We start from the raw sequence: 25,390 nt of genomic DNA, 5'->3' as shown, positions 1-25,390 counted from the left end.
TGGGGCCACGAGGCGCCGACACAGTAAGGCGGCGGGCCAAGGGGGGGCCCGCGCCGCCCTAGTGTGTGCCCCCCCTGTCAGGCCTCCGACTCCGCCCTTCCGCCTACTTAAAGCCTCCGTCGCGAAAACCCTACCACGTTCAACGAAACCAGAGAAAACCTTCCAGAGCCGCCGCCATCGCGAAGCCAAGATCTGGGGGACAGGAGTCTCTGTTCCGGCACGCCGCCGGGACGGGAAGTGCCCCGGAAGGCTTCTCCATCGACACCACCGCCATCTTCATCAACGCTCGCTGTCTCCCATGAGGAGGGAGTAGTTCTCCATCGAGGCTCGGGGCTGTACCGGTAGCTATGTGGTTAATCTCTCTCCTATGTGCTTCAATACAATAATCTCATGAGCTGCCTTACATGATTGAGATTCATATGATGATGCTTGTAATCTAGATGTCATTGTGCTAGTCAAGTGGATTTTATTTATGTGATCTCCGGAGACTCCTTGTCCCACGTGTGTAAAGGTGACAGTGTGTGCACCGTGTGGGTCTCTTAGGCTATATTTCACAGAATACTTATTCAATGTTATGAATGGCATAGTGAAGTGCTTATTTATATCTCTTTATGATTGCAAGTGTTTTGTATCACAATTTATCTGTGTGCTACTCTAGTGATGTTATTAAAGTAGTTTATTCCTCCTGCACGGTGTAATGGTGACAGTGTGTGCATCGTGTAGTACTTGGCGTAGGCTATGATTGTGATCTCTTGTAGATTATGAAGTTAACTATTGCTATGATGGTATTGATGTGATCTATGACTCCTTTCGTAGTGTGAAGGTGACGAGTGTGCATGCTATGTTAGTACTTGGTTTGGTTATGTTGATCCGTTATGCACTCTAAGGTTATTTAAATATGAACATTGAATATTGTGGAGCTTGTTAACTCCGGCATTGAGGGTTCGTGTAATCCTACACAGTTAGTGGTGTTCATCATCCAACAAGAGAGTGTAGAGTCTAGCATCTATTTATTTATTCTGTTATGTGATTAAAGTTGAGAGTGTCCACTAGTGAAAGTATGATCCCTAGGCCTTGTTCCTAAATACTGCTATCGCTGCTTGTTTACTGTTTTACTGCATCTGTACTTCCTGCAATATTACCACCATCAACCACACGCCAGCAAGCACTTTTCACGGCGCCATTGCTACTTGCTTATATTTATTCATACCACCCGTATTTCACTATCTCTTCGCCGAACTAGTGCACCTATTAGGTGTGTTGGGGACACAAGAGACTTCTTGCTTTGTGGTTGCAGGGTTGCATGAGAGGGATATCTTTGACCTCTTCCTCCCTGATTTCGATAAACCTTGGGTGATCCACTTAAGGGAAACTTGCTGCTTGTTCTACAAACCTCTGCTCTTGGAGGCCCAACAACTGTCTACAAGAATAGAAGCACCCGTAGACATCGGGCTACGGTGGGGCAGCGGCCGGGACAGAAGCTTTAATCCCGGTTGGGGACACCAGCGGGAATAAAGGTACCCTTTAGTCCCGGTTCGTGTCCCCAACCGGGACTAAAGGTTTTTCCAGGTTTTGCCTCCCCATGCACCCTTCACACCCCACCTCCACCGTGGATCGCCTTTTTTGACATCTGTAAAATAGAAAAGAAAATGATAGAAAATTCAAAAAATAAAATGTTTTCAGATTCTTGTATGTTATGCAACCTACTATTAGGAATAATTAACAAATTTGAATTTTCACTTTTTTTGCAATTTTTTTTGAAAAATGGTAAAACCGCAATAACTTTTGCATACGACATCGAAAAAAACGTATAATATATCAAAAAAATCCTGTGGTAAAGGGTGCGGGAAGACAGAGGCGGCCGGGAAGAACTAGCGGGAAAGACGAGCGGGAAGAAGCGGCGGGAAGAGGGCGGGAAGACAGAGGCGGCCAAGAAGAACTGGTGGGAAGAGGGGGCGCAAAGATTTTGAAATGAATTAGTTTTATTTTTCTGATTTTTTTGATATATTATTTGTATTTTTAAGATTTTGAAATGAATTAGTTTTATTTTTCTAATTTATTTGATATATTATTTGTATTTTTGAGATTTTGAAATGAATTAGTTTTATTTTTCTGAATTTTTGATATATTATTTGTATTTTTAAGATTTTGAAATGAATTAGTTTTATTTTTTTGAATTTTTTGATATATTATTTGTATTTTTAAGATTTTGAAATGAATTATTTTTATTTTTCTGAATTTTTTGATATATTATTTGTATTTTTAACATTTAGAAATGAATTAGTTTTATGTTTCAGAATTTTTTGATATATTATTTGTATTTTTAACATTTAGAAATGAATTAGTTTTATTTTTCTGAATTTTTTACATATTATTGTATTTTTAATATTTAGAGATGAAAAGAATTTTGAAAAAAGGCCTTTAGTCGCGGTTGGCCTGGCCAACCGCGACTAAAGGTCCTTTCCGCGCGAAACGCTATAATTCGGGCGAAAAGGCTTTTAGTCGCGGTTGGTGTGGCCAACCGCGACTAAAGGGTACCCTTTAGTTGCGGTTGGCCACACCAACCGCGACTAAAGTGCCGACGGTTGTCTTGAGTTTTGACTTTATCAGGTCAAGCTCATCTAAATGAAAGATATAAAATATACTGATCTCAATGTAACACAATCTTTACATGGTCTGACAAAACCCTTTTACTAAAAAATTAATATGTGATATTATTAGTATGTCTGCCACTGCCAAGCATGGCCACTTCCTACATGGTATAGTATTATGTATCTGTGTATACTTATCCTCCTTTGTTTCTCAGTGATTACTACTACTAGTGGTTGGGGCGCCCCTTGGGGCGCCTCCTCGCCGGAGTTGTGCGTTCCAATTCCACCGGATGAAAGATTGAAAGTAAAATACGCTTGATCTGACAAACAATTAATAGGAGCAGATCCATGTTTACTTTCCTTATTTTACAACTCTGATTGCACACTAAACTCTTCAGAGTTGTGTTCTGGCCCAAAACGGCACAATACATTCAGTTTTGAAAAGAAGCCAATGCCATGAGTAGACTTATCACTTTACATTGGCAATAAAATCATGAAAAATGCCTGGCCAATCTTTTATCTAATCTAGTAAACGATGACTTCAAGCATGACCTAGACAAAACATGCTTGCATAAAAAAAACTTAGAAGGATAGCTGGACTAAGTTTTGAACTAATCTTGTCTTGCATATATACATATCTTGCTGTTGTAATCCTAATGAAATAGGCCTTTCATAGCTCCTCGTAGCAGTGATAGATGAAGCACATCACTGGGGAAACCGGAATGCATGCGTGTCTTGCACATGGATAGCAGTACTTTTATACAGAGTATACATGCTATAAATTTCAGAGAATAACACGGCTGGAATTTCGTAAACTTACTTCTCTCAGATATAACAAAATTGCCTACTAAAGTTATTAAGATTGGTTGTATGCAGTTCCATAAAAGGGTTTCATGGAGAATGGCATTAGAATCGATTTATGTTTATTCCACAATGAAATCTCACAAAATGCAAGATATTGCCATGGCAGGAGTAATGTAGACGACCAAGGTATTACAAGCATCATCATGTGAATAGAAACTAAATGAGGTTACATAAGTAATTCTTACAAGCCATTTGCTTTGAAGGAGCTGCCAAACTCAAACTGGGTAAAATCTAGTAAGTTGACAAGGAGCTATAACTAAAAGAGCATGCCAGCATAGTTACTTACAAATACTTTGAATGCAAGCTTCAGTGCAGCCATATCAAAGATCTAGTAGCCTGAAGATTGCAGATATTTAGCCATTATAACAGTTCGACACTGAGATAAGAGTCATAAGACACACAACTGAATATTAGAAAGGAATACCTACCTAGCGACCATATTTTGGACTTGGAACCATATGAAATATCCACAAGAAGTTCAAGGCAACATTTAACCGGGAGTTCCTAAACTTAGAACGAAAAACACCTAAGAGTAGAGCAAGAAGAGCATAAAGCCAAAATTTAACCAGCCCGAATCATCTATTTCAGACAACAAAATTCCAAACAGAAGATATTGTCATCAGCAATTTTAAGTAGTTCATAGTCCATGTATTTTTCTCATTGATATTACAGAGCATACTTACCAAGCAATATATTTTTGTCCTTTGTAAGAAATAAGAAATATATTTAAACATCGAAAACAGTACAATACAATACAATACAATACATGGTGATTAACCGGCTGCTAAACTGCTTTTTCAGTAGGATACAAATAAAGGTTATGGGTATAGCAGGACATGATTAGCATGCAAGTAGTCAAGTTCTATTAGGAGCTGCACAAAGCATACACAGAGTTTCTGCTCGCAGAAAGTGGACACAACAAGGAGTCAAAGTTTTCAATAATCAGAAATTGCAGGAACATCACATATTACAGACAAACTAACCACCTCTTCTAGGAAGTGGTTGGGCGTTAGACCTTTTAATGGCCTCTAATCTATACAATGAAGCAAAAATAACCACAATTTCATTACGGTTCAAATACAACTGAGAGCTTACTTCACAAGCTACATAGATGTCTCCTCCCCTGCAGTAGCCGGTCACAAAAGCACACATAGCACCCTGATAACACCAAAAAAGAATTCATTCAGGATCATACAAATCCTTCAACTGGATCACTGAAACATGAAGGGACGACACAAGAGAAAATATTATTATTTGGACTCTGCCAATATGCATATATAGAAGAAGCAAGTACGATGCTCACCTTCACCACCCAAGAGTATTTCTATTCCACAATGTAAGGACGCTTTAATTTTGCAATGAGCTCCATCTGTATGAATAAATTCGTCAATTTTGCATACTCATCGAAAGGTTAAACCATCCTTTAGCAAACAATCTAGCTTGAATACTGATATCTCACATAACTTGCATAACACAGAGGGGACATAGGTTGTTCATGAGACCTCTTGGTGTGTGATGGACGGCGGGCTAGTCAGATCTTCAAGTCATATATAACCGAAACAAGCTATGCTTCAGAGGTTAGTGATGCACCTCATACTGCGAAGGTTCTAGATAACATCCCATCAATATATTCATGACAAAAGGTTGAATATTACTGGAACCACACTAACATATTCTTCTCCTTTTTCGACCTCGAGCAGCTGGTGGTGCGTCACCACGTCCTCTGCACTCACCACGTTCACATCCAGTGTGTACCTGCGAGCACGGGCAACAAACAAGCATGAGCGGCGACGCTGGCAGTACAGTGTGCAAGAATCGGTAGGTTGGGGAGGAGGAACTCACCGAGCGGGTGGCGAAAGTACCCCAGAGCATGTCCTAGAAGACCAGCAATAGCTCCGCCGGGATGGCGGCGTCGACGCGTAGGCGGGCGAGAACCCCATTGTATATCTCGAGGCGGTAGCCTTGCTTGTTCGTTCGCCTCCCCCCTCGACGACCTCCGGCTGCAGCTGCTGCTGAGGCGACCACAGTGGGAAAGAAGATGATGCCCGGTGCTGGCGCAGAGGAGGCGGCGCAACAGAGGAGTCAGAACAAGAGCCGGCGGCGGTGTGGGGCAGAGAAGCGCGTGAGGTGACGACCTGTAGCCACTAACAACAGTACAAATTAGAACGGACGTGACGCCAAGGAGTACTCAATCGCCGCTACTCACCGGCATGCGTCGTCCCCGACACGGAAGGAGAGCGGCATCAGCAGGCCGGCCTCCATGACGTTGAGGCGGGACATCTGGAGATACAGGCCGTCCTTCTCCTGGCCGACGCTGAGGCGAGGAAAAGGGGATCCATATCCGCTTGATCTCCTTTTCCCTGCGGTGGGGGAGGTGGCCGCTGGAGTTCTTGACCTTGTCGTCGTGGCACTGCTTCCCGTTCGCCGCCGCTAGTCCAGGTAGCCTATGCTGCTGCCGGCTCTCTGCCTCCAGGCAGATTGAGAGGGAGAGAAATTAGGGGTCAGGAGGGAGAGGGAGAGGCTCAGAGGATAGGAAAGGTTCGGCGTTCTTTTCCCCCTTGCTCACGTGAAGTACGACCTGAGTGCTCTGGCTCTTGCGCAGTACAACTGCAGTACAGATCAATCAGTACAATTTTCTGCGGCAAAAAAAATTAGCAAAGAAGGAAAGAAAATCCAAAGTAGCTATCGTGGGAGGCTGTGAGATAGGGCAAGTGCACACGCACTTGCTTGTTCTCAATGCTATGTTTGTACAATAAAATGTACTTAGTGGATCAGATCCTTGCAGGCTTCCACAAAGAGATTTCCTCACGCTTCGCTCTTAAAAGATTGCATGAAAGGGTTAATGCAAAAGAGAACGAAGTTGTCTCTTAACAACGAAGTTGTAACACGGACGAACTGTTAAAGCAATTCGGGAAATTATTCTTATTTGCTCTGCAAGTTTGTTGTGGCATTTTTTCTTTGTACACACACGGATGCCAAAGTATTATAACAGTAAATAAAGATGAACATAACTAGCGGTTCTCCATTCCCAAATCAGTCAAACATGTTTCTAGCTATTGCTCGGGATATCTTCAGTCGACGCCGCAACTGATTAAGTCCGCTTTCAACTAACATGTTTTACTTATACACCACAATAAACATTGACATCCCCAGTCGACAATAGGACATTTCATTATACAGTGGAACATAATTGATATGTTGGCTTCCCTGTTTTGCAATGTCACAAATCATTTCTTCCACACGACAATATAATTCTTCTTCCTCACGTAAGAAAAATCTTCTTCTTCCTCACGAGAATATATTTCAACAACTTAGATGCTTTGACAGAAGGAAATGTTCCTTTGGGTTGTAGCTTTCACCTGTACATAGATCACGAGAGAGGGGCAGCCAACAAAATAAACAAAAATACGCCCCGCTTCATTACATTTACATACTTATAAATATATATCATGATAGTCTTGCATGTTATATTGCCCTGCCTCCGCCAACAACAACTACCAATCAGCCATATGGCGCGGCGTGCCGCCGCGCCCCTCATTGCTAGTATCTTTAAGTCACGAATACCAATGTACCTTCTAGTCATTTCATAACTCCATAGATCGTGCCCGTCTACATATAATACACGCCTCTCCTTCAACCCTCGCATCACCTTCACCATCTTACACACAAAAAGTCATCACATGCAGTTCACAAGATACTAATGAGATATAAGAACAAATAGATTTGCGAAGTCGTTGTTTTGCTTATCTGTTTGCACTTGTATTGTAATGACGAGCATTGAGAATGGAAGACATCTGGATAGAAAAGTTCACCCACACCGGAGGTCAAAGTTCACCCACCCGCACCTCGTGTGTTATTTTTTCTATTTCAATTCAATGAATGCACTTCTATGGTGCTACTCCTGCTAAGCTTGTCGGTCTTCGATTGCTTGCACAACTTTTCGTTTATCGTGTCTTTTCGCTCGGTTCGTGCGGACTCCGCTGTACTTACCTTGTTTAGCACCCGCCACATGGAACTAGTAGTATTATATATGCGGCACCGCTAGCTAGTTCGGTCCAACTATTAAAGTCTAAAGTTAAATAAAGGACCCTAATATGGCGCAACATTTGCTAGCACAATCCAATGCCAAGTTGCCATGTGGACACGTTAGGGAATATGGAAGTCACTACCCGACGGTGCTTTCAGATTCAAAAAATAAAATGTTTTCAGATTCTTTTATGTTATGCAACCTACTATTAGGAATAATTAACAAATTTGAATTTTCACTTTTTTTTGCAAAAAAGTTTTGAAAAATGGTAAAACCGCAATAACTTTTGCATACGACGTCGAAAAAAACGTATAATATATCAAAAAAATCGTTTACCCGGTTAGCCAATTTTTAGATTCTCAAAATTCCAAATGAAAATATGAAAGCAGGAAGATTTTAGTTTTTGCTATAAATTACGGATTTTATATTTTCATTTTTTTAAAAATAAATTTAATAATTGCATCCTGCATAAAGATTACTATTACTTTTACCCAATTTTTAGATTTTCAAATTTTTAGGTTTGCCAAAAAAAATTAAAAAAAATAAAAAAATTAAAAATTTAAAAATAATACAAATTAAAAAGTTAATGTTTATTTATTTATTCAAGATTATTATTACATCATTACTTTTATTTATTAAAAGAATTATTTGAAATTCAAGCAATAAAAAAATGTGACATCGACCAACATGTTAATAGGATTGATATGATACTAGTATCATATACATGCGCGCGAAGCACTTGGATTCGGAACGGAATGGAACTTGGAAGTTAAACGTGCTAGTGTGGGAGGATGGGTGACCGAGCGGGAAGTGTGACCACGAGTAAGTAATTTGAGATAAGTGTAGTTAGAGATATAGACTGAACTATGCAAATAACGGTAATAATAGAAATTCTGAAAAAATAGAAAAAAAATGGAGTGAAAAAAATAAAAATAAAGAAAAATTACAAAATCTAGAGATATTTTCGCCCGGTGCACAGAACCCGTGCGGACGGACCTTTAGTCCCAGTTCGTAAGCAACCGGGACTAAAGGGGGCCCTTAGTCGCGACCATTTAGTCCCGGTTGCACAACCGGGACTAAAGCCCATTGTGAACCAGGACTAAAGGCCCTTTTTCTACTAGTGCATCTCTCCATGTGACTTACTAATAAGAAAGTGGCAGGAGTTGTGCTTAGCTTTCTTTCTTTTTTCTCCAAAGATATTCTTATTCACTTATCTTAAAATGAGACAAATTTAGTTAACATTTCTCTTAAATCCACGACAAGAGAATTAATTTCTCTTAAATCCACGACAAAAAAAATGGAGTGAAAAAAATAAAAATAAAAAAAATTACAAAATCTGGAGATATTTTCGCCCGGCGCACAGAACCCGTGCGGACGGACCTTTAGTCCCAGTTCGTAAGAAACCGGGACTAAAGGGAGAGGGCTTTAGTCGCGACCATTTAGTCCGGTTGCACAACCGGGACTAAAGCTCGTTGTGAACGCAGACTAAAAGCCCTTTTTCTACTAGTGCATCTCCCCATGTGACTTACTAATAAGAAAGTGGCAGGAGTTGTGCTTAGCTTTCTTTCTTTTTTCTCCAAAGATATTCTTATTCACTTATCTTAAAATGAGACAAATTTAGTTAACATTTCTCTTAAATCCACGACAAGAGAATTAATTTGGATTAGAGTGAGTACTAAAACTTCTAATGCGTGTCTGGTTGCTTCAATCTAACATACAATAGTTTCTAATGTAACTGGTGGAGGTTGTGCAGCTACGACGGTTGTCTTCGCTTGTCCCTAGTGCACGGATTTTGCTACGGCTGCCTTGCTTGCGATTGCGCTCCAGATCTAGCCGTCCTCATGCTACGGTTGTATTTGGTGGCCATATGAGGGGTTCCGGCGGAGTGGTTGGTAGCTAGTCCACTTTGACTGGCGCATTGGTTTCATGTCTTTTGGTGGCAGGTGAGGCTCTGGTCGGGCTGGTCTACGCTAGAAAAATGCATTTTGGTGCTAATGACAGTTGTCATGGCGACGAAAGGTTGTTATGTTCTATTCCTGTGGTTGGACCGCCATCCCAAGGAAGGCAAGGAGCTCAGTTTGGTGGAATCGTATGTTCTAGGTGAAAACCTTATATGTAGTGCCATTGTCGGCGAGGTGATCCATATACACCGACCAGGGTAGGTGCAGACCAACCACCGCACACCACCTACGTGCGCTTGGGCTTGGCCCATGTAGCCGTTCCCGCTTTGTTTTTTTCGTTTTCGTTACTTTGTTTTCCTTTTCACTTTTCTTCTCTGATATTTTTTTAGTATTCGAGAAATGTGTTTAAACTAAAAATTGTGCAGATTTTAAAAAATGCTTAATTGTTGTTAAAAAAATCAGATTCAAAATACTGGAAAAAGTATTCAAACTCTAAAAATGTTCTATTTTGGAAAATGGTCAATTTTTGAGAAATGTTCAATTTCGAAAAAAGTCAAACTTAAAAAATTCAAATTTTAAAAATTTAAAATTTCGAAGAATTTTAGATTTTGAATAATATTCAATCTCAAAAAATATTCAAATATAGAAAATTTTCAATTTTTTGAAAAATTGTTCATATTTCGAAAAATATTCAACTTTGAAAATGTTCTGATTTTAAAATATTCACTTTAAAAAGAGGCTTTGAAAAACATTTCAACATTTTTGAATTTAAACATTTTTCGAGACTAGAGATTTTGAAAATGGTGCACAACTATAGAAGGAAGACTGAGCGAATAGTTTAGGAAGACCAAACAACGGAACCATACCCGAACGAATACTAAAAGTCTAAATCTAATGGGCTGGCCCAGGCTCGGCCTAGGGTGTGTGGTACGTTGCACCCACTGACCAGGTTTGTGTAGAGGCCCTCCCTGCCGACGATAGATTTTATTTATGTCCGCCTTATTCTTCTTGGAGGCATCGGAGGAGAGCTCATCCTCTCCACCGGTTCATGAGAGATCAGACTTGAGAAGGCAGTATTGGCTTTTGGTGTAGCCAGACCTTTTCCATATGGGCGATTTGTGTGGTAGTGTTGTGCAGCTCGCTAGGTGAAAAAGTTTTCCCAATAGGGGCCCTAGCGACGATGTCAGAAGGTGCATCATCTTTGCAAGAGCATTATGCACACTATTTCGGTAATCATGTTAGGGCATGGAGGCCAGCTTGATGTCACCAGTTACGCTTTGGGGATACGGGCGCCTCAGTTGGGTTGTGATTCAGGCGTAGTCCAAGATGAGTACCGACTGTTGTCACTCGCGATAACGGTTCTCTCCTAGGTCGCTCGCACGAGTGGTCCTGGAGGCTCTAAACTTTAACGTAGAAAAATAGTCCATGTCCCCGAGTCGCTGCTGGTGCTAGTAGTGGCAGCTGAACCGGGCAGTCAAAAAGCTGGGGGTAGGGTAAACGCTAACTCTTGGGTTCCTTCGCATGAAGGCAAGATAATAAGCACGCAGCACATGACGGCGAGGCAATTCAGCAGTGTTATATAGAGTCGTGGTGGAGGAGCAAAGGTGCATGACAGAGGCCTTGATGAGCAACATAAGTCCTAGAGTTGGTGTGCCAGAGGTCCCTAGTTAAGGATCTAGAGGGGGCATCACGGCTGATCGAACCCAATTTAAGCTTCGCTAGCTGTGGGGGTTGTGTCGTGGTTGTTCACTGGAAGTTGGAGCTCGCGATGACGTCTAAGAGAAGTGCAAGAGGATCCTACTATGATGTGAGGGAGGTGGTCGGTTGACCGATGCTGCAACCTGTATGTGTGACTGAGATGAAAGACATACGGTGATAAGGGGTACCCGATCTGCTCAGTAAGCGAGGTGGATGGTGCTGAATGTTGATGGAGATAACTTGTATGTCGCTGTAGAACTCTCTCGATTGATACTAGATGCCAATGCAACAACTCTCAATCCTATAGATATTCGCAACGTCACACACTTGCGCACGTAGCCGCCGACCACAAAGCGGTGATGCAATCTTCCAATTCCCAATAAAACAACAAATCACACAAACTTACAGTAGCACACACATCAAATCGATGCGAATAGGTGTGGATAATTTGAGATGAATGTGTAGCAATCAAGTATGAAACTATGGTTTAATAAAAACATGGTCTAAACCTAATTTGGGATATCCCTGGACTAATAGGAGTTGGGACGACCAGGACTAAAACAGAATTCTACTTCACCTGATACAAATCGACCCAGAGTGGGTTCGACCAAATTGGCTCGATCGCAGGCCCGAATTGGCTGGCCGGCAGTGCCGCTAGGCACGACAGTGCCGTTAGTGACTTCCTCATGTGGCCTCTCTCTCTCTCTCTCTCTCTCTCTCTCTCTCTCTCTCATCCATGAGTTGTCTTCACGTCCAACTCCTCTTGCAGTTGCCCCTCTCCTTCTCGTGCAATGCTTGTTTCTCCATCGAATCTGATCATACCTAAGTGCAGGGACTTAGGTAGTATAAAGTTCTCGTAAATCAAAGCATTATTTTCAACCAGGAAAATTCACCTTATAATAATGCTCAATTAGACTTAATATTTCTTTCAATCTCAAACATGTACAATCATCATATTCCATGAATGTATCCACCTCATCCATGCTATAGTCACCAATGAGATTGAAAGTAAAACTATAGGCAATGTGCTAGAATTCGAGCATGAAATTTCACCAATCTTATCCATAACACATTGCATATTTATAGGTTCATCTAACATGATATAATACACAATATCAGAAGGTGGTATTCTAGCAAGTACTTCCTTATGTGTAATCAGTACCACATGATCAAAATTTGAAATTTACAATCTATCACATGGTGCTGAAGTATGTGTGCAAATCAAATCACATGAAGGAACCAACAAAGGAGTAGACTCACAAACGTGTTGGTTGTAGCTCCAAATCAGTACCTATATCAGTGACATTCTCCTCAGATGTAGTAGACACTAAAACATCATCCTCAAGTGTTGCGCCAACGGCGGCCGTCGACAGTGTTATGCCGACGACACAATTTATGCTGACGGTGGCCGTCAGCACAACTACCTGTGCCAAAGGCGACGCTGCTGGCCTGCCGGGAGCTTTCCCTGTGCCGACGGCCCCGATAAAATGTCATCGACATAGGAAAGGCTGAGATGTTACACATGTACGCGCCGTGTTGCTCTGCAACTCCAATAGTATAGCCTGTTGTTAGCTATAAGCAAGATGTCATGTCATCTATAGTCAACACATAATCAACAAGTATAATAGTTGGCTATAAAGATGTACTATTTTTTAATGGAGGACCCATCTTTCATTCACACAACTTGACTAGGAGCACGTGCTAGAGCTAGCTCTTGCATAAGAGCCCATTTACACTCTCTCTCCTCTTCTCTCTCCTCCAACTAGACACAAATATACTATTTTAATCCTTGTAGCCAGCTGACTAGGACTTATTGTACTTGCTCTAAGAGTAACTCCAATAGTATAGTCGGCTATTGGCTATAAGTAAGGTGTCATGTCATCTATAGCCAATATATAGCCAATAAATACAATAGTTGGCTATAAAAATGTACTATTTTATCAATTAATGACTCGCCTTTCATTCACACAACTTGCCTAGAAGCACGTGCTAGAGCTAGCTCTTGCATTCTCTGTCCTCCAAGTAAACACAAATATGTTATATTAATACTTGTAGTCAGCTGACTAAGCCTTAGAGCAAGTACAATAAGGTACAGTCAGCTGGCTATAAGAGATAAAATATTATAAGTTTGCTTAGTTGGAGGAGAGAGATTACGAGAGAAAAGAGAAGTGAGCTCTTATCTAATAGCCAGCTCTAGCACGTACTTCTAGGCACTATGTGAGACTAAAAGGTGGGTCATATATTATAAAATTACTAGACTTTTATAGCTTACTATTGTACATGCTAGCTATAAATTGACTATAGATGATGTGGCAAATTGTTATAGCCGGCTGTCGGTTACACTATTGTTCTTGCTCTAACAACAACAGTAAAAACTACTCCTACCTGCTCACTATTCCCAACACTTGCAACAATGAAATTTGCCTGCTTAGAGCATCCCCACTCGTTGGCGCTCCCCACGCCCAAATCCGGCGAAATTTTCGTCCGGATTGGAGGAAGATTTGGCGTGGGGAGTAGTAGTTTCCCAGCCGCGTGCCCAGGCGAAGTCGACGATGCGAATTTAAAAAACGGAAACTTGACAAACTACGGCTAATAACGGGTGAATATAGACTAAATTTAATGATATTTATTACATTACGGGAGGAGTTCATACATAGAGGCCGAGTCCGACTATATTTCGAATTCGGCTAGGGGAATGCAAACGCTAATTTTAAAACACGGCGCTCTACATGCCGAAATGGCGGTAGAACACCGTGTAGTCGCCGCCGTCGTCGTCGGAGCCGTCGTCGTTGGCCTTCGGCCGCGCGGCCCGGCTCGCTGCCGCCCGGCCGGCGTCTCCCCACCCCGGGGACGGCTTGTACCCGGCCGTCGTCGGAGGACTCGAGGTCGACGACGGGGACAGCGACGCCGGATGGAGGTGTCGCAGGACGGCGGTACCGCGCGAGATCGTCGTTGGCGGCTGGAGCGGCGCGGGCGGCGAGTTGGCGTGCGGCGGCCGGGTCCAGCAGCCGCCGCCGGCTGCTCCGCCTCCTCGCGCTCCCAGGCCGCGCCTCGCCCGGTCCGGTGCGGCGTCGTCCGCGCGCTTCTCCTCCTCCATGTCGTGCAGCGACCCGGCGATCGCCTCCGCCATCGCGGCGTCCTCCGCGCGCTTCGCCTCCTCCTCGGCGAGCTGGCTTGCGGCGGCCTCTTTCTTCGTCTTCTTCCGGCCGCTCGCGGCGCGGAAGGCTGTTCGCGGATGACGAGGGCGCCGCCGCTGCGCCCTCGGTCGCCGGCGTAGACGCCGGCTCCTTCTTGACGCGCACCGGCGTCGAAGGCGACGTCGCCTCCTCCTCTTCACCGGCGCCAAGGATGACCTTGACGCCGATCCGGAAGACGACGAGCTGGCAGCCATGCGCCGTGGCTGCCAGACGCTTCCCCGACGGCGGCTCGCCGATGCCCTCGATGCCGATGGAGGGGGCATCGTGAGCACCGGGAAGTTGCCGCCCTCGATGTGCGCGAGGACGTTCGCCGGCCGTCCTTCCGGCGCGCTCCACCACCGTCCGGCGGCCCACGGCGTTGTTGCGCGCAGCGGAGGCGGCGGGCCGTCGTAGGCCGCCGGCTCCCGCTCCCACCGCCGGAGGAAGTAGGAGTTCCACGCCGTGTAGTTGTCGGGGTGGTGGCGTGGCTCGGCGCGCTCCTCGTCGGTCATCGTCATCCTCGCCTCCTCGATGGCGACGTCGAGGGCATGGCCCCGCGGCGGCGGCGGGATTGGAACGCCGCCAGCACTTAGCCGCCAGCCGCCTCCGGGAGGCCTCGTGTCCGGCGGGCAGGGGTACCCCGCCTGGTGGAGGAGGTGCCCCTCCCACGCGTGGAGCGACCGGCGGGGGAAGCCGTTGTTGGCTGCGTCATCGTCGTCGTAGAACGCCATCTTGGGAGTAGAGGGAGAGTGGAGGGAGAGTGGAGCACGGGGTACGCCTCGCGGTGATCGGACCGGCGTATATAGGCGTGGCTGGCGCGGGGATTAAATGCCGCGTGGAATGCGACGCGTCCGCGGCGAGCTGACCGGCGGCAGCCTTTAGTGCGCGCGGAAGACGATGCGTGCGCGGAAGACAACGACATTAACTCGCCGCGTGGCCGGCGAATGCAGACCGGCGGCAGTTTTTTACAGCGCGCGGAAGACGATGCGATGAGGACGACGATCGGTTTCTCTCGCCGACAAGTTGGGGCCACCAGATGCGCGGGAAGTTGCCTCGCCGTTTCGCGCGCTTTCGTTTCGTCCGGAGTCCCCTAGCGCTCCCGGGGGCCGGGGATGGCGTGGGATCGCCGGATGGATTTAGGCCCAAATCCGGACGAAAACGAGGAACCGGGGGCGCGACTGGACCGAATTACGCCGTCCGGATGGAAAAAACGCTCGCCGGGGACCTGTTCGGGGGGACGAGTGGAGATGCTCTTAACATCTGCACCCACAGGCTGAAACCCGACTACCCGGCACTTGCAAGTTGCAACTATATGTAGTATACGCTAATACGGAATCTGTTATATGTTGTCTCGTACACGAGCAGATGAATGCTAGATACACACACGCGTCCATTCGCACAGCTAGAGCAGCGGCGTGTGTACCGTGCGTCGTGCACAACTCTACTAGGTCAGCCCCTCCACGCGCCATTGAGAGTCGGCACGGCCGCGGGCACCATCCACGAGCTGGTCGGCGTCCTCCGAGGAGCCGAACACGACCTGCGCCCACTCCCTCGCCTGCGCGTCCACCTGCGCCTCGACCTCGCGCACGCCTCCGCCCGCGGACGCCGACGCGACCACCGCAGCGACGCCCAGGACGACGAGCACGGGAGCCAGCAGGGACACCAGCTCCACCGCGCTTTCCGCTATCATCGTACTACGTCGCCGGCGTAACCCCTTTTTTTTTTAGATCAAAGGCAACTTTATTGCCCAGCTTTAACTTAATAAAGCCAAGGAAACACAAAAGGTTTAAGGATTACAACTATGCTGCGGCATACAGCTTCGCCAAAGAGTAGCATAAGGAACTAGAACTCAAAAGGGGGTGGAACGAAGGCGGCGCCCGTCGCCGGATCCAGCAAGTCGAGTGGTGAGGCGCAAAGTCCAGCAAGGCCATCAGTCTCTAGGCTTCATGGATGCGTACAGCTCCCTTAGCTCTCGCTCCATCCAGCTTAGGCCTTCGCTTTCCCTGTCCTTGGACTTGGGCCTCCAAAGCTGCAAGAATATGATAGTTTTAAAAATAATGTCAGCAGGGTGTGAGATCACTTTTCTCTCAATCGTTAACTTGTTGCGCGTCGTCCAAAGGGCCCACGATTGAGCAAGAAAAAGTGCCCAAAGGATATGACGGGTATAACCCGAAAAGCTAGCAAGAATAGCGTGGAATTGTGGGAAATTAGCAGGTCTCCAGTTACACCCTAGTAACTGGCGGAGCACTGCCCAAGCAAATAGAGCGGTGGAGCAGGTGAAGAAAATGTGTGAAGCGTCCTCCGGCTCGCCACACAGGGCACACCCTCCCTGAGACGGGCCATGACGGGTAGCGATTTGCAAGTTGGAGGGAGTTTATCCAAGGCCAGTTGCCATGAGAAAATTTTGATCTTAAGCGGCACCTTGGCCTCCCACATGTCTTTGAAGTGCGCAACCGTCGATCCTTGAGAAAGCTTGAAGTAGAGGGACTTGACTGAGAAGATGCCGGATTTTTCAAGGTGCCAACGAACCTGGTCTTTGCCCTGGCAGAGTTGGATTGTGTCGACCAAAGCACATAACTCCCTCCATTGTCTGTTACCTTCTTGGTCTAGGGATCTGCGAAAACGGATGCTCGGTCCCTCCCCTTCCAGGGCCACGGCAACCGAGATCGCCTCGTTATCGCAGATAGCAAAGAGGAGCGGGAATTTGTCCATCAGAGGACCAGAGTCGATCCACCAATCGCGCCAGAAGCTGGTGCGAGCCCCATCCCGCACCAGGTGCCTAGCCCCTAACTTAAAAAGGTGCTTCACTTTGTGAAGGCTCTTCCAGAATTGAGAGCCTCCATGCCCTGTGCCACTGAAAATGTCGTCTGCGTCCTGGTACTTGGCAGAGATTAACTTGGCCCAAATACTGTCTTCGCCCTGATACATCCTCCACACCCATTTGAGGAGGAGAGCTAGGTTCATTTTCTTGGTATTAAGAAGGCCGAGGCCCCCGACTTCTTTGGGGCGACAGACGGTAGGCCAATTGACCATGTGGTATTTACGCTTCGGGCCCGCCCCTTCCCAATAGAACTTTGAGCGGTGGGAGTCAAATCTTGCATGAATCCCATCCTGCAAGAGAAAGAGCCCCATCGCATACATAGGCAGGTTGTCAAGACAGGCGTTGGTGAGGATGAGCCGTCCCCCCGAGGACAGCAATTTCCCCAGCCAGGGTTCTACTTTGGTGGCAAGCTTTCTCACAAGGAAGAACCACTGTTCAAGCGTCAGCTTACGATCCGAGATAGGAAGTCCAAGATAGATGAAGGGAAAAGCCCCCAGTTTGCAATTCAGTTTTGTTGGCGATTCCGGTCTGCTCCTCGCCTCTGTTGGCCCATGACGATAACTTCACTTTTGTGGTAATTTATCTTTAGCCCGGACATGTCTTCAAAGCACATGAGAAGGAATTTGAGATTCGCCACGTCTTCATCCGTGTTTTGGATAAGAATAAGGGTGTCGTCAGCGTATTGTAGATGCGAGATTCCCCCTGGAATAAGGTGCGGGACGACCCCATGGATATGTCCCTGCCCTCCCGCGCGCGAAAGGATAGCGGAGAGAGCCTCGCCAATGAAGTTGAACAATAGCGGGGATAGTGGGTCCCCTTGCCGCACTCCGCGCTTGTTCCTAAAGAATGGACCAGCCACCCCATTGATAGAAATCGCTGTTTGGCCTCCACTGACCGAGCTGAGTTATACGGTGGATGTACCCTTGCTCGAACCCCTTAGCTCGAGAACCTCCGCCAGGAAATCCCAATTAACCCGGTCATAGGCCTTCTCAAAGTCAAGCTTAAGGAGAATTCCCCCAGCTTTTTGGATTTCAGCTCGTGGATGATTTCAATGAGCGCTAGGGGACCATCCAGGATGTTTCGCCTTTTATGAAAGCTGTCTGGTTAGCGCTGATGATTCTGTTGGCCACCGGATCAAGGCGAGCTGCATATGCCTTGGAAACAATCTTGAAGATGACGTTGATGAGAGCAATGGGTCTGAATTGGGTGATTTGGTCCGCGCCCGGGACCTTGGGGATAAGCGAGAGGATCCCGAAATTGAGGCGTGCAATGTCGATGCGCCCCAGCACAAAGTCATTGAGAATGTGTAGGATACCTCGCCTAACCAGGGGCCAGAAGGTCTTGTAGAAAATCACAGGCAGGCCGTCCGGCCCAGGGGCAGTGTTCGTTTTCATATCCTTGACAATGTCCTCCAGCTCTTCCTCAGAGAAGGTGAGGGCCAATCTATCTTTCTCAGCTTGTGACACCCTTTGTCCACCCGCCCAGGTGTCTGGAGCTAACCCGCAGCTCCTCGCAGCCGTGGTGCCTAGCAGCTCCCGATAGAAGGCATAGATGTGTTGTTGGATCAATCTCTGGTCCGTGATTGGCCCCTGCTCAGTATTAAGCATAGAGATGTGGCATTTACGCCGGCGCCCATTCGCCACAGCATGAAAATAGGCAGTGTTTGCATCCCCATGCAGAGTCCAGTTGGTTCTGCCTCTTTGCTTCCAGTATTCCTCCTCTACCCTATAGAGGTGGAGCAGTTGTTCCTCCAAATGATATCTGGCTGCCCACCCCTCCTCATCCAAACCAGCGGCATCAGCTTGGGCGTCCAACTGGGTGATTTGGGCGAGCAGCGCCGCCTTTGATTCTTTGGAGTCACGTCCCAGATTGTGACTCCAGCCTCTGAGATGTTGTCTGAGCCCCGCGCTCATGAAATTCCACCAGTCTAGGATGTCTCGGCCTCCGACTTTGTTACTGAGATTTGCCCACTCATTATGCACAATCGACCTGAACTCCGGTCGTTCAAGCCATGCCGACTCAAAGAAGAAGCGGTTGTTACGGACAGGGAACCCTTCCCCTGTGTCAAAAACCAGTGGGGTATGATCCGAACCCGGATCGGTTTCGCCGCTAGCGAGCATAAGGGGAAGATAGCTTCGAAATTGGGCGAAACGAACACTCTGTCGAGGGCTGAGCGGATCGGGTTAGCCGGCGGTTAGTCCAAGTGAACCTCGCCCGGTGCGAGGGATCTCTCTAAGGCCCCAGGAAGCAATGTTGTCGTTGAAGAGGTCGATTAACGTCCAGTTCAGGTTGGAGTTGTTTTTGTCTTCTGCCGCCCTAATAAGGTTGAAGTCACCTCCCAGGAGCAGGGGTCTGGTTGAAGTGGCGATCTTGGCCGATAATTCTTGAAGGAACTCCCTTGAGCGGCCGTGGTCAGCCGGGCCATACACGCCAATGATATCCATAGTACGGTTCGACACCCTATGTAGAACCGCAACACTAAGGAAAAACTGTCCGCGGCTGATCGCGCCCACCTCAAACATGCTGTCGCGAACACCGATGAGCATCCCACCCGAATGTCCCGAAGCGGGAAGCCAATCCCAGAAGAACTTGTCCCCAATTTCAAGGCTCCTGAGCTCGGCGTCCGAAAAATCCTGCTTGATGGTTTCTTGGAGCAGCACAACATCAATCCGGTGAAGGCGCAAGTAATCCTTGAGGAGGGTTCGGCGCCCCTTCCTGCCGAACCCTCGGATATTCCAAAAGAGGACCCTCATTGGGGCACCTGCTGTTGAGCCCGTGCTCGGCGGGTGAGAGGGCGTGAGCCCATTGGGGTTGGTCTGGCCATCGCTCTAGAACGCTTCGGTCTGATAGGCGCACAAACGGCTTTCTCTCGTCCTTGCCGAGGAGTCCCCCTTGGACTCTCTCGCAAAGGCGCGATCGAAGCTGCGGCGAGTGAGCTGCCCTTCAGCTCTTCCTCATTCTTGCGCTTCAACTCCTCTTCCTCCACCTTTTCCGTGCGGCGGCAAGTTCTGCTTGTGCAAGCTCCTTTGCTTGAAGAAGGGCCACTAGCTGAGCTGGAGACTTGTCGACCGATTTGAACAGGATACAGCTATCTTTGGCCACTTGTAGAAGGTGTTCAACGGAAGAATCTTGGAAAGCAGTAAACTCGTTAAGAGAAGACGTACCTAGAATCTGCGGGGCTGGTGGAGAAGTTGCTGCAGTCTTGTCCGTCGAAGGCCTGGACGACGCGTTCTTGTCGGCGGTGTAGCGGATTGCGCGTTCCAGGACCGGGCCGTCTGTGAGGCCCTTTCCACGCGCACTCTTGCGGTCCGCTTGAGCAGGAACAGCCTTGGATCGCGGAGCGCGGGCCACGGTCGCGCCAAGGGCCGGGATGGGAGAGTCCTCGAGCAGCAGTTGTCGCACCGTGGGGTGGCGCGAGATAGCAGGGGCCAGGTGAAGCTGTGGGGTGCACACTGTTGAGTTCACGGGCGAGTTCTGGTCCACCATCTCCACTTCGCCGGTCAAGGTCTTCTCGGCCGCTTCGGCCGCTTCCAACATCAGACGCCGTGAGGGCCTGTCATGGTTGCTTTTGCTCCTCTTCTCACTCGTCACGGTTCAGCTGCTCCTTGGAAGCCTGCGTGGAGTATTCTCAAGACCTGCCTCTTCCCTGTCGGCTCGAGATAGAGACATAGCTTTGCCGGGGGTCGGGTCGCTATGATCCGCGACCAAAGGATCTTCGGGTGTGTCGCGGATGATAGATAAGGAGGCCTGTAAGGTGTCGGTATCCACCGAGTCGGACGGTGTCCGTGGCGGTGGCCGCTCAGCTGCGCCGTGCATGATCTTGGCCATCAACGGGAAGATATCTCCTGTCTCCGTTAGGTTGGTGCCATACTGGGAGAAGACTGAGGCGGGCAGCTGCACGTTGGAGGAGGGTGCTGTAACCTGCACGGTTGGCGCGAGCGTTGCCCGAGCGCACGACTTGCGACCTGGGCCCCCAGCCCCTCCCGCCGGGGCTGAGGACACTTCCTTGTCGTTCTTGCGGTGCCTGCCTCTGTAGCCGTCCCAACGGTCCTCGTCTGTTTCTTCATTGTCTTCGTCCTTGTCATCATCTCCCCCTCTAGCAGGGGCCGGGGGAGGGGCATGAGGTGGTGATTCCGCAGCCGCGAGGTCTTCACGCTCAATTCGATGCGGTAGCCTTGCATGTTAACGAACGGGGTGATGTAGTCTTGTAGCTGAACTGGAGCTTGGCAACCCACTGACATGCGGATTGGGGCCGAGGGGTGCGCGAGGGAATCCATATCCACTCCAATTGGGCGGCCCAGCTCCCGCGTGCAGAGGAGAAGACGGTCGGCATGTCTCAGAGGAGGGGGGACGCCGATCAGGCGGATCCAAGTTTCCACCAGAGTCTCCGACGCCAGCGGGTCCCCAACTTGCATGGTGATGATTGCTTTGAGTTTGCTGGACGGAAGGGTCAGGCCTCCCCCGCGGATGGCGATCCTCAAACTCTCCTTGGACGGGAACACCACAGCGAAGTCCGAAGCACTGATCTGACGGACTTGCCAATCCCAGGTTTCATCAACCAGATCCTTGAACTCCTCTTCCACTTCTTCAGCTGTCAGGCTTCCTTGTTCAATGATCACTGTGGCGGAGTTAGCCGTAGGTTGGTGGAGCTCTTCCTGGGGAACCTCACAGCACATGAAGCCTTGGCGGCCGCCCCCGAAGCCTGCCCAGAATGGCGCCAGGGCCCTGGAGAAAGCGGCGCACATCGCCGAGAGGTGCCCAGACGTCTTGCAGTTGACACAGAAAGGTTCTTCGGTGCAGTCCGCTTGGATGTGACCCTGATTGCCACAGTTGTAGCACGTGATGTGGGCTGCATCAGGGTTGGCCGGCCCTGCCACCCCAGAGGCAGAGGCGTCCAAGCGCGGCACAGGGGGCCCAGAGCCCTGAGGCTGGCGATGCTGGCGCAGAGAGCGCTTGTTCTGAACCCGAGCTGGGTCACGCCCACGCGGCCCAGGAGGGGGTGGGGGAGGAAGACGTTCCTGAGGGTAGCGGTCGTCGCCATGGCGCCAGGAGGAGCTGCCCGCGCGATCTCCCTCACGATCGCGGGACCTCTGTTGCCGGCGTTGTTCTTCTTGTTCCCGATCCAGCTTCTGTCTGAGGTCTTGGTCACGAGAGCGGTAGTAGCCCCCTTGGCTTTCCTCGTAGGAGCGCTTCCCAGCGCCGCCGCCGCCGCTCCTGGGGGAGCAGGACTTTCCGCCGCTGCCATCCCGGGGGTTGCCTCTGTTGGAGCCTCAGCCTGCTTCACAGATCCCTGCGCACTGGGGAAGTGCGTCCTTCCGCGTGGGGGATCTGGCGATTCCCCTCCCGGTGCCTCGAAGGCCGCCGGTGTGCTCCTCGACGGCGCCGCCGCCCGCCGCCACTTCTCGCGACCCTGACGCTCCTCCTGGGGAAGAAACCCTAGCGGGCCTGCCTGGGCCACGGGGGCCTGGAGGGCCTGTTGGGCCGCTTGGGCTGGGCCTCTCCCATGCTGTCGGTCGCAGGGGCACGACGGAGTTTGGGAGCGCACCGTCGGATGACCTACACGTGGCCTCGCCTCCGATCCAACAGCGCTCTGCGGACGGACTCTCCGTTATTTCCAATCATGCCCCTCCGCCTAGGGTTTTTAAGTGGTGGTGGCTCCCCCCGGGAACCCTAGATCTCTCACTCGCCTTCCCCGCTCCTCCCAGTGACGTGCGCCGCAACCTCGCCAGGGCAAAAACCCTAACCCTAGCCAACGACTCCGACCGTCCCCTCCCGGTTCTCTCCGCCGGCGTAACCCCTCCACCGAAGAGAACCAACTCCGAACGAAAGTATGCGTGTCAAGGAACGCAGACATGGTGCAGGGCCGTAAATAGGGATGCCCTTGGGATAGCTGCTAGCTTTCTCGTGCAACGCAACTACTAGCAGCCATGCGTCATGTGAGTGAAGCTGCAAAGTGCTTTTGCTTCGGATCATGAAAAGCTTAAACTTAAAGCATCTCCAGCCGCATCCCCTAAAGCGTCCCCAAATCGTACCGGATTGAGCGTTTGCGGGACGTGTTTTGTTCGTGCCATGTTTAGGGGACGTCGCTCCCCAGCCGCAACGCTGCCCCCAAACATTAAAAATACTTTTTTTTGCTTTTTTAACACACAATCATTTATCAAATATAGCATAGGAATAAATATGCTTGCGGAGATAGCTTTCAAATTAAAATGCAAGAAACAATAAAACAACTAAACAAATGTAATAAATAGAGCTAGATCAAGGTGCCGCGGTATTTTCTTTTATCCTCCACAAATGCTCAACGAGATCAGCTTGAAGTTGATCATAAACATTACTGTCACGGATCTCTGCATGCATGGTCAGGAAATCAGCAAAATCTGCAGGCAACTCATGATCAACCTCCGCAAGAGGGTCCTCACACTCATAGGGACCAACATGTGTTCTGGCACGATTCTTGCGGTCATCCTCGATGATCATGTTGTGCATGATCACAAGCCTGCATCACCTCCCACATTTGGTCGTGAGACCAGCTTAGGGCAGGGTACCGGACAATGGTAAATTGTGCTTGAAGCACACCAAATGCCCGCTCGACATCCTTCCTGCAAGCCTCCTGTCGCGTAGCAAAGTGGGAATTCTTCAGACCTGATGGATTCGAGATTGTTTTGACAAAAGTGGGCCATTTTGGATATATACCATCGGCTAGATAGTAGCCTTTGGTATATTGGTGGCCATTGACCTCATAGTTGCATGGTGGAGCATGCCCTTCCACTAGTCTGCTGAACACCGGAGACTGCTGCAACACGTTGATGTCATTGTGTGATCCCGCCATGCCAAAGAAAGAATGCCAAATCCAGAGGTCATAATCTGCCACAGCTTCAAGGACCACACTGCAATATCCATGACGCCCTTTGTATATACCTTGCCAAGCAAACAGGTAGTTCTTCCATGCCCAGTGCATGCAATCGATGCTTCCAAGCATTTCAGGAAATCTTCTAGCAGCATTTTGTGCCATGATCCTTGCAGTCTCTTCCTCAGTTGGCCCTCTCAAGTAGTATTTGCCAAACTTTCCCATCACAGCTCGGCAAAACTTGTACATGCACTCAATGGCAGTAGACTCACTCATGCGAAGGTAGTCGTCCTGTGTATCGGCAGATGCTCCGTATGCAAGCATACTCATGGTGGCGGTGCACTTCTGAATCGACGAGAACCCGACAACGCCTACAGCGTCGAGCTTGAACTTGAAGTAGGGGTCGAACTCTCGAACGCCATGGAGGATATTCATGAACACACCCTTGCTCATCCTGTACCGGCGCCGAAAATTGTCGGCATGTGTTCCATCATCGGCGAAGTAGTCGTTGTGCAGCATGGCATGTCCCTCCATCCTCTGCCGAGGCTTGGACTTCTTTCTTCCCGGCCTTGATCCCGCGGCACAGCCTCTTCCTCTTCTCCACCTCGGCGTCAACCATGTCCTGGAGGGACGCGATGATCAGCAAATGCTCCCGGAGGTCGTCGTCGAAGGCTTTCTCGTCCTCCAGCAGCAGGGCAACCATCTCATCGTCGCTATCCATGTCTAAAGCAAAATCAATGGTTAAAATTGCGCCGAGGCAGACGACGCAACGAACAGCGGCCAATCGCGCCTACCTGGCAAGTCGTCGAGCACCTTGTGTGTGCAGAGGTGGAGCGGATTTGACACCGCGTTCTGGGACGCGATGACGAAGCGGTGGCGGCGGAACGACCGGCGGGAGCGCCAGCCGCGGCGACGGTCCCGACTCTCAGAAGAGATCAGCCGCCCAAACGGCCGGCAAATCCAGTGGCGGCGGAGGGGTGGGAGGTGCGGGGAGGAAGGAGCGACGAGAAAAAAAGGCGCGAATCAACGGTTTATGCAAATACTCATCGACGTGTGGGAGCCCACCTCGCTTTTCGTTGTGTCTGGCGTCCCCGGTGCGTCCCCTGTGGGGCGGGGACGGCCTCGGGGCGCCGGACACCGTATCGGGGCGCGCCGGACAAAAACGGGGTTTGGGGGACGCGGCTGGAAGCGTTTTTTTGTCCGGCGCGCCCCAAATAGCTTTGGGGGACGCTTTGGGGGACGCGACTGGAGATGCTCTTAAAGCTGTGTAAGAGCATCACCAAACCGTTCCCCAAACCGCGTTGGATTGAGTGTTTGGGGGACGTGTTTTATTCGTGCCGCGTTTGGGGGACGTTGCTCCCCAGTCGCGTCTCCCAAACGCCCTTCCCAAATGAATATTGATGCACGAAAATAAAGGTTTTCATTCAAATTTGATTATATATTACAGAGTTTGAATGAAAACGGC

The 25,390-nt window shown here is 48.9% G+C and overlaps 2 long non-coding RNA genes across 4 annotated transcripts; both read right to left on the bottom strand.

Annotated features, from left to right (window-relative positions):
- Positions 1 to 3,477: 3,477 nt before the first annotated feature.
- On the bottom strand, positions 3,478 to 4,014 carry LOC124704065. Its single transcript, XR_007003457.1, has 2 exons — positions 3,884 to 4,014; positions 3,478 to 3,791 (listed from the first exon to the last, which is right to left on the bottom strand). It is a non-coding gene; the product is annotated as an uncharacterized LOC124704065 (long non-coding RNA).
- Positions 4,015 to 4,365: 351 nt separating this feature from the next.
- Positions 4,366 to 6,021, bottom strand: LOC124704063. Of its 3 annotated transcripts, none has more exons than XR_007003455.1 (4): positions 5,662 to 6,021; positions 5,298 to 5,599; positions 4,759 to 5,210; positions 4,366 to 4,613 (listed from the first exon to the last, which is right to left on the bottom strand). It is a non-coding gene; the product is annotated as an uncharacterized LOC124704063 (long non-coding RNA). The 3 variants fall into 3 exon arrangements; XR_007003456.1 differs by having other exon boundaries at positions 4,366 to 4,669; positions 5,298 to 5,590; XR_007003454.1 differs by having other exon boundaries at positions 5,298 to 5,590.
- Between the last annotated feature and the right edge of the window lie 19,369 nt (positions 6,022 to 25,390).

The sequence above is a fragment of the Lolium rigidum genome, chromosome 3, assembly GCF_022539505.1.
Source record: "Lolium rigidum isolate FL_2022 chromosome 3, APGP_CSIRO_Lrig_0.1, whole genome shotgun sequence".
Lineage (NCBI taxonomy): Eukaryota > Viridiplantae > Streptophyta > Magnoliopsida > Poales > Poaceae > Lolium > Lolium rigidum.
Note: the sequence above shows the minus strand (reverse complement) of the source record. Positions and strands in the feature narration are given on the sequence as shown.